We start from the raw sequence: 16,473 nt of genomic DNA, 5'->3' as shown, positions 1-16,473 counted from the left end.
CTTCCATAATGAAAATACAAATCCCGATCTCAGATCCTTTATCATGCCTGAGGAAGGAAAAGGAAAGGAAAGAATATTTGCAGGAAATAGATGAGATCTTTTGCAGTCAAATCTGAGTATTTATGTTACACACAGCACTGACAGCTAAGTGCATTTCAAATCTGAGAAAGTGAATCATCACAAACATTTAGGGTTAAATCCATATATTTCAAGTCAATGGTTGACAACAAATTTCTCTGCTAGTACTAAATCAGGCCCTCTGTCACTGTAGCACTCATGCAGAGAATTGGAGTATTAATCAAAATATTTTGCACTCCGCTTCTCATTAAATTTTCTGTGGGTTTCTGAACAGCTGTATTGGATTTACTATTACAAGAGAGTAGCAGAAGATCCTTCAAAGACTTACAAATCAGAGTGCCTCTATGTCACTGGGAGGTAGAAGGAAGTGAAGATATCAAAAACATAATCTGAAATTTTCCTATATAAAGCATATCAAATTTATTATGTTCTAGTTACTAAGAATCAAGAAAGGCTTCTGCGAGGAAACTAGTATTTCCTTTCTACCAAGTTAGGCTTTCTAAAACTGGTAACAGTATGAGTGTTGCATCCTTAACAGCTTTTATTCTTCTTATTGTTTCCTCTTTTCCCCTGCACGGAGGCTATGAGAAAAATAAACCCATGGGATAAATTGTATAAAATACTGTAGTTAGTCTGAAAAAGGGTATATCTTATTTTTTACAATATTTGGCATAAGGAACTTGCATCATTTCTCCAGCCCTTTTTAATGTAACAAGAAGGATATTTGATTTAAAAGTGAAAGGATGAGAAAGAAGACACTAGAGGTAATCAAAATGGTAAGATGAAGATGATAGACAGCCATATATTATTTACCTTCCAAAACCCTCAAATAATGACGATCAAGAGACAGAGTTCTCAAAATAGAGGAACATTAATAAACACCAGATTAAATATTTCTTAATACTTTGAGATGAGAATTGTGCAGATTAAAGACAGCATATCAACGTATTGCTTCCAACAGTTTAAAGTAACCATTTCTGTTTGACATTTGCTTAGATAGTAAATGCATCCGTTCACGCAGTAAGTGCCTGTCATTTCAAAGTTTATTTCAGAGAATACTTAATTATAATTGGCAATTTTAGACATCTATTTTTACCTTTGAAAATATGTAATTTATACAGCAGGATAATTGTTTTTGTCCTTTGGGGTTTATTTCACAATATAAACTTCGTAATTTTTGTTTAGGCTACATCCCTAGCTTTATTAATGCCTAGATGTAATAAAGTGCCCTTCATTAGTGGCTTTGAAAGCACTTAAAACTGTGAAAATGTTCTGGGACTATGAAAGTTGTAAAAAAATAGAGCAAACCACAGACACTAACTAGCATAGATTGCTTTTAATGCAGCACTAAAAAGGTAGTTTCCAGAGTTTAACAAGAAAAACAGGAATGTCTCTAAATTCTTTCAAGCACTCCCACAGTTATTAGCATTTTCATAGAATTAACTTGTAAAAGATTCCTCTAGTAAAATTAGAATGCTTTTTTCTGCAGTAGCAAAGTCTATTAGGGATATTGATAAAACGAAAGGCCTCTCTTCCGAACTATTATTCAGCAGTGCTAATAGCTTTCCATGTGTGAAGATTAGCTACAATGAAGTATCCATGAGCATTTCAAATTCAGCCCTGTGCTCACAATTCCAGGTCAGGGTCATTTCATTTCATTCATGAAATAGATGAAGCATAGGTAGCTAGGTATGAGTTACACTATACACAACACATGAAATCAACATAATTATTAGCAGGGTGTAAGTATCTGAAGCAAATATGGATAACATACCACTTAAAACAGCAGCAGCTTTCATAAAATAGTTTTTCATGCATAATCCAGACACAAGCAATACTGACTCCTGCCTAACAGAACTCAGACCATTAGTTTTCCCTCTCACCCATTTGAAAGGATAAGCATCAGAATGCTACAAGCCTACTTTCCTGCTGTCTGAATTCCAAGCACATTAGGCACACATCTAAAGGGTGAACAAAATCAGCGTGAGTACTTATTTACTTAAATATCCTTGTCAAAAGCCATTAGTCTCTGCCAGTGTACCATCTTTGCAAGTTGTCACTGAACCAATTCTGTTTTCACTGACAGCATCCCGAATGTTTTAGTCCTGGGATTATTCTAGAAGTACATCTTCTTTATGCAAGAAAATGGAGTTTCCCTCTTTCAGACCTACCCACCTTTCTCATACGGAACCAGATTGAATGTGCACTGCCATGTGAACATAGCCCTTGTAGAGGCTGTCTTCTGCAGTCTCTTTTACTACAGGACAGACTTCAGGGATCCTCATTACTTCTGGGTTTGTTGGCTAAGCCTGTCTTGCCACACACACAGAGCTCACCTAAGGAGAGTTATTCTATGGGAAGAATATTTCCTGTTCTTCAAACTATAGGGCCATTTTACCTTCCTGTATAGGCAAGCCACAGTAGTCCTCCTTTGCTGCTGCCTCTTCTGCCCACAGAAATGAGGCAAAACTGCCATCAAGTACTTCAGGGTACCACATATTAAGTGGGTTACATTACTGCTGTCTCACACAGACCAAATTTCACTGCAGCTTTCCTCATACATGTGATAACATATAGAAGAAAGCCTCTTATTTCTTTTTTTGGCTTGGTCAAAGTTGTCCAGGACTGGGCTTTGCAAAGGTGCACCTAGCTCCATTACCACAGTTTGACAAATTTCAATACAAACATTCAAACCACAGTTCAGAACACAAATTAGCCTCCAGCTACAAAACTGTTACGCAGAGTCTGACTGACAGTTAAGTACTGGTCATCAAACTTCTTGCAACTTCCCCAAATTCCCTGCTCCTTAATGTAAGTCCCTGTACATGGTGTGCATCTAACCTGCAGGGACCACTGGTGTTACCTAATCCGCCAGTTCCAAATGCCACAGTGTCCATGATTTTCCCCTCTTTCCCGTTTTCATTCAGGAGGGGAATCTCTGGGGAGAGGGAAACAAAAGAACCTGTTCCCAGCTCCTTTGCTGTCTCAGGGAAGTGACCAGAGAAAACTATTTCTACTTCATGCTTTCATTGTATTGTAATGAAAACCAAAGCTCATTCTAAAGGACAGAACTGAAATTATGTGAAAATACCTAAAATTCCAACACTCAGCTTTTTAATACATCTATTGCATTTCAAAAAAACAGCCCTCGGCCTGTTCATTGCAAACTGTTGAAACACCTAAAAATCTTTGGACCTACTGTACTTATTGTATATCTTGACAGTGTGGTAATCCCTGGATATTATATAATCTGATGAAATGAATGCAGTTGATGTAGACTATTTCAAAATTATTTGAAATAATATTTCCATTTCTGAGAGTACAGGGGAGAAGCATGACTGATAGACCATTTATATAAATGTGCTTTTAGCTAAAAGAGATGCAGCAAACGTCACTGGGTAAACGTAGTAATAACAAAGCAATATCTTCACCAACAGCCAAACGCTGCTAAGAGAATTCTTTTTCTAAAGAAAAAATCTTTTGCAACAGAAAGAATGTCTCAGTCCTTGAGATGAAAGAGCTTTTCAACGAGCCAGAACCAATTCCCATAATTGTTAACTTCTTACAACTACAGATAATGTGTGACTCAGTTCTTTTTTTTTCTTTTTTTTTTTTTTTTTTTTAATTTTAATTTAGGCAATGCAGATATTTAAAGGTAGAAGTGAACAGAACATTGCTATAGATTCTTTCAAAATGCCGTAGGAAAGCAAGCTCCAGGAAGAAGCAGATATACCAAGCCATGTATATAAAACAGTTCAGGAGCTTAAAGCCTCACCTAGCAAGGTCACTCACTGAATTTGCTTTTGGCCATAAATAATTAGTCAAGTGACTTTTTCATGCTTCTTTCCATTAGACTAGTGAGAAAACTAAACATTTCTGCACATCGTCCCTTCCACAAGTTGGTGGCACACTGGCAGAACAAATGAGGAAAGGTAAGTGCGACTTTTTCCATTTTAGTTTTCTCAGGCAAGTAGAGCATTTATCTTTCCCCCTCAGGGCAGAATAGGAAACAAATGTGTACTAGAGTAAATGACTCATGATAGCAAGGGAGTAATATAAACGCTTATCTCCATTCCAATGGCTGCTCCAGCCCTTTCCTTTATTGGCAAGATGAGCAGGGCAAATGAGGGAAGACACGGAAGAGCCACCTCTGAAACTGCCACTAGCATTCTGCAAGGATTCCCTCCCAAAAGAGGTGAACTGAAAAAAAGCAGAGGCAGTATCAGGACAATCTTCCACTGCATGGAATCCTCTGTCCCCATATCTCTATAGAAGGACGACACTACAGCCAATATGACTCATGATTTTATGGGATTCACAAGACAAAGACCTCTCTCTTTCTTCCCTTCATGTACAACTGACTCCACAATTTTATCAACACTGGCAGTTGCACCTTTATTATCAAATGGAGAAGACCCAGATTAAAGCTTCTGTTTTCCAATTTACTGAAAACAAGGTGTGAAATTAGAACATTTTATACCTTTTGCATTGCAAAGCTTTTGTGGGAGTTCAGCATGAGGAAACAAGCAAAGCCATAACCTTGATTTATGTGTACTGGCAAGTTTCCCAGCACAGTAGTAGAAACAGCAGAAGCTGAAACTTAAGACATGCAACTATGCAAGGAGCCTCACCTGGGGAAAAGAGAAAAAAACAGAACAAAGGAAAGCAAGACAATTTACCTTAGCAACATTAGGGAAAAGATGGCTAATTTGCTTTGTCAGTGACCAAGCTATGAGAAAGTCACACCCAGTGAAAGCCCTTTTAGTTCTTAGGATATTAAATGACTTTAATAATAGTAGACATTTAGTTTGCTTTAAATCCTTCTGTTAAGCTCCTAAGGAAAAATTCAATAAGAGAAAACATGATATTGATTTTTTTTTTTTCCCATCTTTACAGCTAGTGGCTCTAAATATAACCCTTAAATATTTGTTGGTTTGTTTGTGGTATGCCTTCACTCCCAAATATGAACTAAAAGCCTTTAGCCTCAGTATATAGGTTCTTAAAGTATCTAAATAATATAGTATGAATGAATCTCATTTCCCAGTTTGTGCCCTGAGGATTCATACTGGAAGACCAGAAAATTTTGTTATTGCAACATTGCCAGATAATACGGCGATCTGCCTACTACACTGGCTTTAGGTACTGGAGCACAGTTAAGGTTGTGCTGCAAAGCACAACAGAAAGCTAAACCTTCTCCATTTTTTAATGTAGTACGGATTTTTAGAAAAAAAGAGTTTCATTTTACAATAGGATTTGAGTTTTGGGAACGTGATTTCATTCCACACTGAAAAGAGAGCAAGACACTGAAAATCTACCCCTCCCCCAAAGCATGAAAATCTGCCCCTCACTGAACAGGTGACTCTTGTAGGAAATAGCACACTCAGCTATTTGTCCCTCTTCTGACCGAGGAATCGAATCCAAAGTTGTGCCTCCGAAATCCAAGGAAAGCAATCAAATTATTAGCTATGACCAGTTGAACTAGCCTGCCATTTCTCCTCATGCAACACATTTCAAGGTACCGAGACAACTTCTTCTTACATTTGAAACATGGGGGGGTGGTGATGGCTGGTGGTAGAGCCAGATGGGAAAGTTGTGCATTCCTTTATTATTTGATGTAGAGGCAAATAGTTTTTCTGTATAATGAGGAAGATGCATCATTGTGATCATTAAAAAGAGCTAAATAACAATGATAATACACTGGAAAAACTTCTGCAAGAACTAGGTACTACATTTATTTTTTTGGTTAGAGTTAATAAGCCTCAAGACTTGTACCATTTGTCTTAATGCAGGCCAAAGCAGAAGTCTTCTGAAGGTAAAAGTATGTCAGTGCTTTACAAAAATCATAACCACAGAAGCATAACAAAAGCATAATAAATATATTATGCATAAATTCAAGAAGAAATTCTAGTGAATTATATCGACATTTGTTGTCTTTCTCACTACTATTTTGCAATGTGTTTATTCCTAATTGTGGTCCTGAACAAATAAATGTTAGCATTTGACAAATACACATCAAGTACTTACTTGTAGTTATTAGTATGGCATTACAAAACAGTTTATTTAATCACAGGCAGAATGTAAATATGCATCCAATCCCAAAATAGTAACATTTTTCCCCAATAAAGAATCAGTCAAGCATGATTTAACTGCATTTGTAACCCCTCCCCTTTTCTTCCTGCCCATTCACTGCCCTCAAAGGAAAACAGTACAACATTAACTTGGACCTTTTAAGTAAAAAGACAGTTTGCAGATCTGATATTCGGCAACTTATCTCCCCCAGCTTCAAACCATATTCTGCAAAGCTTGCTGAAAAGGTCCTATAAGAAAAATACAGGTTTTGTATTGCAGAAGAAAGCATTTCCTTCCTTCCTACTATTTTGAGGATGTATTGGGTTTGTGTGGCAACGTTTTGGTAGCAGGACGGGTTACAGGGGTGGCTTCTGTGAGAAGCTCCTAGAAGCTTCCCTTACATCTGACAGAGCCCATACCAGCCGGCTCTAAGATGGACCTGCCGCCAGAAGAGGCCGAGCCCATCAGTGACAGTGGTAACGCCTCTGAGATAACGTATTTAAGAAGGGAAAAAAAGTTGTGGTGGGCACAGAAACTGCAGCCAGAGAGAGGAGTGAGAAGATGTGAGAGAAACAGCCCTGCAGACCCCCAGGTCAGTGCAGAAGGAGGGGGAGGAGATGCTCCAGGCACCGGAGCAGAGATTCCCCTGCAGCCCGTGGGGAAGCCCCTGGTGAGGCAGGCTGTCCCCCTGCAGCCCAGGGAGCTCCACGGTGGAGCAGATCTCCACCTGCAGCCCGGGGAGGACCCCACGCCGGAGCAGGGGGATGCCCAAGGGAGGCTGTGACACCGTGGGAAGCCCACGCTGGAGCAGGCTCCTGGCAGGACCTGTGACCCCGTGGGGGACCCGCACTGGAGCAGTCCGTGCCTGAAGGACTGCAGCCCATGGAAGGGACCCACGCTGGAGCAGTTCGTGAAGAACTGCAGCCTGTGGGAGGGACCCATATTGGAGCAGTTCATGGATGACTGTCTCCCGTGGGAGGGGCCCCACGCTGGAGCAGGGGAAGAGTGTGAGGAGTCCTGCCCCTGAGGAGGATGAAGTGGCAGAAAATACCGTGTGATGAACTGACCGTAAACCCCATTCCCCATCCCCCTGTGCCGCTGGCGGGGGGTTGGTAGAGAATTCGGGAGTGAAGTTGTGCTTGGGAAGAAGGGAGGGGTGGAGGGAAGGTGTTCTGAGATTCGGGTTTATTTCTCATTACCCTACTCTGGTTGATTTGTAATAAATCGAGTTAATTTTCCCCAAGCTGAGTCTGTTTTGCCCGTGACGGTAATTGGTGAGTGATCTCTCCTGTCCTTATCTCGACCCACGAGCCCTTTCTTATATTTTCTCTCCCGTGTCCAGCTGAGGATGGGGAGTGATAGAACAGCTTTGGTGGGCACCTGGGTCAACCCACCACAGAGGATCAGGCAAAACTAACAAAATGAACTTTGCAAGGAAGGATACTTAATAGAAAGGATAATACTTTCTGTCAGGAATAACGTATGGCCTGTAGATCTCTAAAATAGTATCTATGCTTGGGTCCGGCAGAGAGGAGTTGCCACTGGTTTTGTCCTGAACTCCACCCGGACCTATTCCAGGGCACAGGGAGGGAGCATCACAGCAGCAGCAGCTGTTCCCAGCAGCACAGAAGTGATGCCACCTGTTACACTGCTACATGTATTAGAGTCTGCTCTGTTTTCCCTTAGACATTCTTCAACACAGTGCTAAATACATGGACAGACATCTGTGTCTCAACCCTGCCCACAGGTGTTTTAAATGACAGGGGCCTCTGAATTAATTACTTTGGAAAAGACAAATCTTTGCAGTTCAACTTTTTACTACATGCATTGCTGTAAAGATAAAAAAACCCCACCACCAGTCTTTGAAGGAAGATAGGTTTCACATCCTTCTGGGAAGTAACACGCCAACTCTCAGGTCTTAAAAGAAATGCAGGTGAACTCAGGTGGGGGCAGAAACAAGATGGGATATTGCCAAAGAAGCTCCACATCAGTAGTGCAATCCTGAAGCTAAAATATTGCAGAAGTATTACAAAGCATCTTAAGTTAGCACACCAAGTTAAAGCTATTGCAAATTGTTCTTGTGCACACAAGCAATTGTTACTGTTTCTGTACCAGCCATTAACACTTAGAATTCAAAAATCACTAAATAATTAGATAATCTTCATATATGCAAATTGTTGCTTACCTTAGCAATGCACAAACATCCCACTATCTCTGTTTTAAAACAGTAATTAGCTTCATGTAATTAGCCTCTCAACCATATCCTGCAACGAAGTTGCTAAGGGTGAGAAATCAGTTTCTAAGCAAGCAGCAGCGGTTACGTTGGTTACACAGCTCTTCTACAGACAGGCTGATCTACAGAACCATTATGAAGGCTCGGCATGAATTTCTTGATTCTTCAGTTAGGTTCAACACTCTTGGAGACTGAATGTCAATATTCCCCTGAAAATGGAGCACGATGAAATAGTGACATAATGGCCTAACAGGGCAGAGAACAAGAACAAAGTGAACTGAGTCGCAGCAGTTGAGGAAAGGAAAAGAGAAGAGGCAGGAATTGTTGCTCTGTTCCCTGCAATCCCTCTTGCTACTCTGCGCTCTGAGCCTAATTTTCAACTGCGAAACCTTCAACCTGCACCCTACGACCACCTGAGCTACATTTTGGATGCTATAAAAATTCCACAGCTATTCACAAGATACTTACTACGTGCAGCCTTACGTGAAGAACTGTGGTACAAGGACTATAGAACATTCCCAAAAGGTCACTCTCAGAGCAGATGCAGAGCCAGGAAAAAGACAAAACAGACCTTTTATGATCCCCGTCGACACCTGTTACAAGGCTAGCCTTTCTTGCAACGGCAACAAGCTTCTTTTGAAGGATTATACTTTTTGACATATCTGCAGCCTTTTTGCAGTGAAATAAAGTGGCAATAGTTAGAGACACTTGTATGTAATTACTTGACCATTTTAACCACCTGTCACAATTTTGCTGTGTCAAAGGTGCATTTTAGCCTACAAACCTGTAATAAACGTGAAATTAGCTTTCACTACTTTGACTTAGGATGTCTAGCAAAATGAAACTTTTACATTTACGGAAAGCATCTATAGCATTAACTGTGACATAGTGGCTTTTTGACCTGCCATACATGTAAGCCTCTAGGAGCAAGTACATAACTCAGCTCCCTGACTCTGCTCATTCCAGCTACAAAAGACACGGTAAGCACAGAAGCTAAAAACTTGCATTTTTATTTTCTGCAGGGCTTAATAAATTTTACACAACACTGATACAGAAGATAAAGTCAGGATTTGACGTACTGGGTGTGTCAGCCCTGTCGTTTGGCAGTATGTAGCTTAAAACAACACTTAGGACTGCAGAGTAACACTGAGACTCAAAAGTTTGCTTTTAATTTTGGATTTCAGCTCTGAAAGTGGGAGAATTTAATGCAAAACTATTCACCAAGCAACAATCCATCCCCTTGGAAGGGCCAAGATTACAGTGAAACATGAAATCCAGCACGTAGCTGTGGTTGTTCTCCCTCATGAGGAAGTATGTACCAATACATTCTGCAACAAACAATTCCCAACTCTGTGGTCTGAACAGAGCCTTTGTACTTTGAACTTTTCGTGCTTTATCCAAATGGGTTAGAGGGGTGATTCTTTTGTTTCTGTAGCTACCTACAAAGACAAGAATTCAAATTTAAATGGTACAGCTTAGTCATGACAGCATACAATTCAACTCTTCATTTTTTATTAAAGGCAATTATCAGGCACTTGGTATAGCTAGAAGGGTTTTCACACTCTAGGTTTAGAACAGTTGGCAAGGAGGAAATGATCACGTAACATGATTTTCTCATGACTTCTTAAGTCTCCCCTTCCTTCCTCCCTTCCCCATCATTCTTTCACCTTACTACTACTTTTCACATCCTTATTTACAAGCATATGCCACTTTTCCACTGCTTTTGACCACTGTAAGTGCCTTATATATGTTTCTTTCTGGAAAGCTTATATTGATGCAAACCACACTAAAGACCATGTGAGCAGTGAGAGACATCACAGTAAGATAAGGCCACACGACATTTGCTAAATTTGGACTCAGCATGTGAAACCACCACTAAAATTAAGGAAAGTTAATATGCAGACACAGAAAAGCATTTAAATACCTTACAGGTCACATAGAGCAACTGCAGCATCTACCAAGAAGACACCTGCTCAGAATATGTGCAATGGCAAGGGCACCCATAGATTTAGGTATTTTTTTGTGAAAAAAGCCCAACAGTTTTTATTTATGCGGATATAGCTTCTGCTTTTCATCTACAAAACCTGATTCATATTTTATTGCTGAAAGTGTCAAAAATACTGCAGGCAAGCTCATCTTAACAGAGAAAACAGATTCTTACTGATATGCAAAAACATGTTAAAAAGGCAGGAAGGTTAGTCTAGAACTCCACAGAAGATAGAAAAGAAAGTGCAATGACAAAGAATTCCTCACTGAAAAGCAAGTTGTGTACTTGACTAAAATAGTTATGTATTCAGAAAGATACTAAGGCTTAATCATATGTACTGTGCTCATGTTCTTGTCAAATGGGACAAAAAAATTCAAGTGAATGTAGTGATCACATATTTAAAATGTTTACTTTGACATACCATGGAGCAGTATTCATTAGAGCATACACATGGAAACTGAAGAGAACAGAAGCCCAGCTTTGCTAAATATGCTAAATACTTCCAGATAACATCGTCAAGACAGGTGAAAGATATTACAAGATTAGGTGGCAAGAACAAAAGCAGCTGGATGTAACACCAGGTTACATAATGACCTATTTATAGGTATGGCTCCATTAGGGAACAGGTATTCCTATCATAATATAACTTGTAGATTTTAATTTGCTTATGAAATTATTTTTCCACCATTTTCTGTGTAGAGAATACAAAGTAAATTTAAATCTTGAAATGTAAATTACTTTTAATTTTTTCAAACTAACAAGGCATGAAGAATGGTATTTTTTGCATGAAGAAGACCCCCCCCCCCCCCCCCCCCCAAGCAGTTGGCTGAAATGGAATAGACCCCGAGACTAGAATACAGTTATAACCGTAAAGCTATAGTAATGCTTTCTCCCACACCTTTTAGAGGTGTTTGATTTTGCACCAATATGAGGAAACAGTAATAGCGAAGACAGGTAAGTTCTGAAACATGTTTTCTAACGAAATAGTGGAATCCAGATCATATGCACAGACAAAAAAAAATTCAGACTTAGTACGCAAAACTGGCATCCATTTGTCTAAAACTACTTCTGCTCATAACGGCTCTCCCCAAATCAAGACCAAACTATCCCTATTCTTATGCATGCCTGAGACCAACTTAGAAAGAAAAAAGCAAACTGAGTTTCAGCTTTAGTCTCCTAAAACCACTAATGAATAATTGTGGACTGGGGCCTCTCACATCTGATACTTTAACAATACAGGCAGATCTTCCCTTCATACAAAAGCAACATCAGAGAAGGAGACTATTTTGAAATCTCAGGTTTTCCATGGCCTATGTACATCTTTTAAAAAAAGAGAGAGAGAGAAATTTCAGATTTCAGTTGAAAGGGATTCTCACTCCCTTTCCTCCCCTTCCAAGAAAGGGACAGTCCATTGGATGTACTAGATAAGTCCAAGTTGCGAACCCTAGCTTTTGCTAGTCAGTACTTGCATTACACACATTTTTCTAAAAGGATGATTGTAATAAATAATATTTCAGTCACCAGTTCTCATATGTGACTTTTCTTGCAAAAGAAAAAGTTCCTGCAAAAGTCAAGATGATATCAAATCACCTTTATGAGTTCATAATGAGATGACACTATGTCATACCTAAGATGTACAAACCTGACTACCCAAAACACCGTAATACTGTGCAAGGTTCATAGATTGCTCCATTATTCTGCTCTACATTACTTTCACTGTTTAGCAAAACTAAGTGCTTGGAGAGTCAAATTTAATGTATTTTAATTACTTGATGTTCTGCTCTGGTGAGCTGTTACATCAGAAAGTGAAAAAATGAGGAATCTTCCTCTAAGAAGAATATGTCCAGACTAGGCATGTTTCAGTGCTTCATAATTTGTTTAAAATGTAGGTTGTGTAAAATTCTGCACAGGAACCTTTTTGCACAACATGATTCATAGACATCAATAACACTCAGCAATAATCCCGATGTTATTTTTGCTCCCCTGCACGCACTAAGTAGCTTATTGTTGATGCTGCTTTGCCCCTGGCAAAACATAAGAAGTGTTTTGTCATTTTCTTCCTACATTTTTGTGTATGTAAGATCAGATTCCTTGTATTATGTCATAACATTGAGAGAACTTAAAACTTAAGAAATTGTCACATACAAATCTGATGTTTCTATTTTTTATATATATATATACACACACATATACTTGGAATGTTTTCAACAAAAAACCTTAACATTCCGAAAAGCTGGTTTCCACAGAAATTGCCAGTTGCAGTTACACTAATGAGGGCATTTTGATTTACATTCAAGAACAGTCAGATGGATAAATCAACAGCACCTATATGCAGATGGATGATATCCAAACAAAGTTAAAAAAAATGAGCAAAGATTAACCAGCTCTGATCTTGGTTTTGTCAAAGTAAGGTTATCTGGCACTTTCTGAAAGAGATTAGACAAGCATATACAGATTTCAGGACTGTCATCTGTCATACCCTGAAGTACAGCCAGCACAGAACAAAACATAGAGCATTATAAAATTTGTTTTATTGTATAATTCAATTTCCTTCAATCCTGAAAACATCAGCTTACACAAGCAGAGAGAATGGCGATCATGGCAAAGATTTAAGATGTAGGCAGATATTGACATCAAATAAGTTTTCATAACTCACAAAAAGTTGCATTATGTTTCAGAATAGTTAAGCAAATAGACCTTAACTTTGAAAAGATACAAAGTATTTGATATGTCATGAAATTCATCGTTATTTCTGCAACACACACAAAGTAGCAGAATGACGTAGAACTTTATTATGATTCACAGTCATTTCCATTCACAAACATGGGACACAAGTGCCGTTATGATAACCTTCCAGTAACATTTACACAAAAACCTTGTCTTAACTTCCTTTCTCTGGGTCCAAGAATTCTAGCCCCTATCTCCCACTTCCCAGCAATATGCCTTTAGCAGTAAGGTATGTTCCTCTAGTGGAAGGATATGCTGTACCATTTCTGATGCCAGCAAGGCAGAAGTCCTAAGAGAAAACAAAAGGAAACATGATTCTCAAGTACAGGGTGAGGACACTCAGTGTGTACAGAGGATCTCAGCAACTAGAAACCAAGATTGTTTCATAGAAGCACAGTGTCCTGAACATTTTAGACACAGGATCACACTTCTTCATCAGATCAAGCTGTCTTTCATTCAAAGTTGCATGTTTTGAGTTTTATACCTGTCCCAAAGGTTTGGGTTAGGATCAAGATAGTTTCCAGCATCATTTGAGGCAGGTATAGGAAAAGAGTGACTGCATCATTTCTATAAGTGTCTTGTACAAGACAAAGCAAACTGAAGTTAGAAACCAACAAACACCTTTAAAAACATACTAAAGAAAAATAAATTGTGAAATCAATCTGATGTCTGCTTCCAGGAGTTTATTACTAAGATGCACAATCAGGTCACATCCTCGGAAAAGGTATTTTCATGCCTGGTCTAACTCAGGATGAAGCAATTTAAATTTGCCAGCTAGAAAGCTAAAGATTTTTCTTAGTTGTGTTATCTCCCTAATCTTGTACTATCCTGTGCTCTTGCTACATATTTCACTGCTGTGAACAGCCTGCTATTTAGCCTAATTTTTCCAGCTTCTGAATTTAATAGTTTAAAAAACACATGACAGCAAAAAAAAAAAAAAAAAAAAAAAAAAAAAAGAAAAAAAAAGCAGAAGGCATAAGCAGACTGTAATTTAGATCAGATTAATATTAGCCTTTTAGTCTACATAAGTGACAAAGGCTGTATCATACTGGAGGCTGCTGGCCTTGGTGTTGATTGCCCCAAGTCTCTCTGACTTTTATGCTCTAAATGGTACTTCTCAATGGTACCAAAACCACACAAGCTGCTGATGGCAGCAATTGAATCAAAGATCAAATTCTTAGTTCTTTGGGCATCAAGAGAAATAGAAGCACTGAACTTCGTGAGCTGCATTTATCAGCACTGTTAAATATCAGGTAGGGTAAGACGTTCTCTGCCTCTTTTGCTGTCCATCTCCATTCTTTGTTGGAAATGGAGTACGGAATACTTTTTTATCCAAGACACCTATTCAGGGAGGGCACTGCTGCTCTTGATGCTAACAGTGTGACTTGCTGCTTAAGTCTTCCAACCAAAAAAAAAAGAGAAAAAAAAAAACCCACCACTGAATCACAGTCCTTTTTTCTTTGTTTCTGATCAAGTTCATACTGTCTTTTGATTGCAGCCTCCTGTGGATTCTTACTTCTATAGAGTACAGCACTGTCTTTCTTCTACCAAAAGCTGTATTGTGTAGTGTTTGCAGAAAGTCTTTGTCCTCAATATCAGGAAGATAAGAGAATTTTACTTGGTTTCATTTCATCCTTGTAGGATTGCCATGAAAAAAAAAAAAAAAGAGATAGCCAAAAAGAAGAAAAAATCATGAAAAAAGACAAAAGAAATGAGACCTACCTCATAGATATTTTATTGACCTTAGTGTACTTTTTAATTATGGTTTTACTGGATGCTGGAATTTCAGCCAATTTGCCATATTTTCCTTGGCAACTTTCTTACCCTTATTTGGTGAAGCTGAAAAACTTTGACTTGTTAATGAATATGTAACTGTTAAAAGAAATGCAGTATCTATTTCCTGTAAATTCTTTTTATTATGCATAGAACTATTTATTAATGTACTGTAACTAGGACATTAACTGGTAATAATGACTGATGTCTTTGGATTTGCTGCTTAAGTGTTCTGCTGTATGTAAGCCAGTTAAGCACAACTGTTTCAACTGCGAAGTCATAAATTACTCAAAAGTATTTTTAAAGTAGATTTAAAATTGAATAGAAGTGTCTATATTGGCATTTACAGGCTTAAGAATCCTGTGTTGTTGCTGTTGTTTCCTTTAAATAAGTGTATAAATTGAATTTCAAAGCAACAGTCCTGGGTTTTTTATTTCTAATTTGCATTAGGTTTTTATACAGTAAGTCACAGTATTGGAATATATTTAAATCAACCTACAGAAAAATGTGTTGGGGCATCTTTTGAAATCACACATTCTAAGTAGTAGACAGCATTACTATATTATCATACCTATAAGATATATCTTTTAAAAAACAGTGCTCCTTAAAGATATGACTTCATAATCAAAATGCTGAGATATTACAGGATTCAGTGGGGTTTTCTCCGTTCTGACACAAGGAGGTTTCCAAGGTGTTCACAAAGAATTCTTATCTTAGTAGCATGGGAATAGAGGTAAAGGAGATGGACAACTAGACATGATTTATTCTGTATCAATTGGGAAACCTGTATGGGTAAGTCATTCCAGACCTTTCAGGTCCTTTCCAGAAATTCATGCATTTTCTGGAAAAAGCTGCCTCTTCCTCAAACAGCCAGAAAAATCATCATCCATTCAAGTTATTTTTCAGCTTGCCCCATACAGCTCTTCTCTCCCTCTCTGTCATCTTAGATGAACAACATTCTTCTATCGCCATCTCCCTTCAGATCTATTCTGTACTTCGCCTCAAGGAGACTTTCATGTAGGGGATGGGAAGAGTCTGAAAAGTTTATCCATCTCTGCCACTATTCTAACTGCCAGCTCCTTCCCCATGGCCTTCCAGCCGAGTGTACGGCAGAGCTCCTCAGCTGGAACAGTAATTCTGGGATCAGTAGGCACCTGCACAGCCACCTCTATCACAGCCAAGTGTGCAGCTCGTTCCAAAGAGCAAAGTAAATCCAAACTTTCAGTGTGCCAATTTAGAAGACACTTCATCCTTTAATTTTCTTCCTGATAAAATTTAGGTATTATGGATCAGGTTTGCATTTGCACTTGTTTAGAAAAGTTCCTTTCAAATCAGGCCTTAGCATTTCAAGAGATTAGCAGTTGTAATAATTATGTCCCTAACAAACTGAACTGACAAGAAGAATACAGAATAGAGTCCTTTTGTTTCCCCTTGAGGAAATGATTTTCAATGTTTTGAATTTTATATCAAAACTTGATGAAACAGTTTTACCAACACACAAGATCTAGTTCTAAATGGTGGTTATTGGACCCAGTTATAAGGCTGCATCCATCAAAATTTTGAACTCCATGTGTTTTGCATAAATATGGAAATATGTTATTGAATG

The sequence above is a fragment of the Accipiter gentilis genome, chromosome 24 (assembly GCF_929443795.1).
Source record: "Accipiter gentilis chromosome 24, bAccGen1.1, whole genome shotgun sequence".
Lineage (NCBI taxonomy): Eukaryota > Metazoa > Chordata > Aves > Accipitriformes > Accipitridae > Astur > Astur gentilis.
This window is presented reverse-complemented; position numbering follows the sequence as displayed.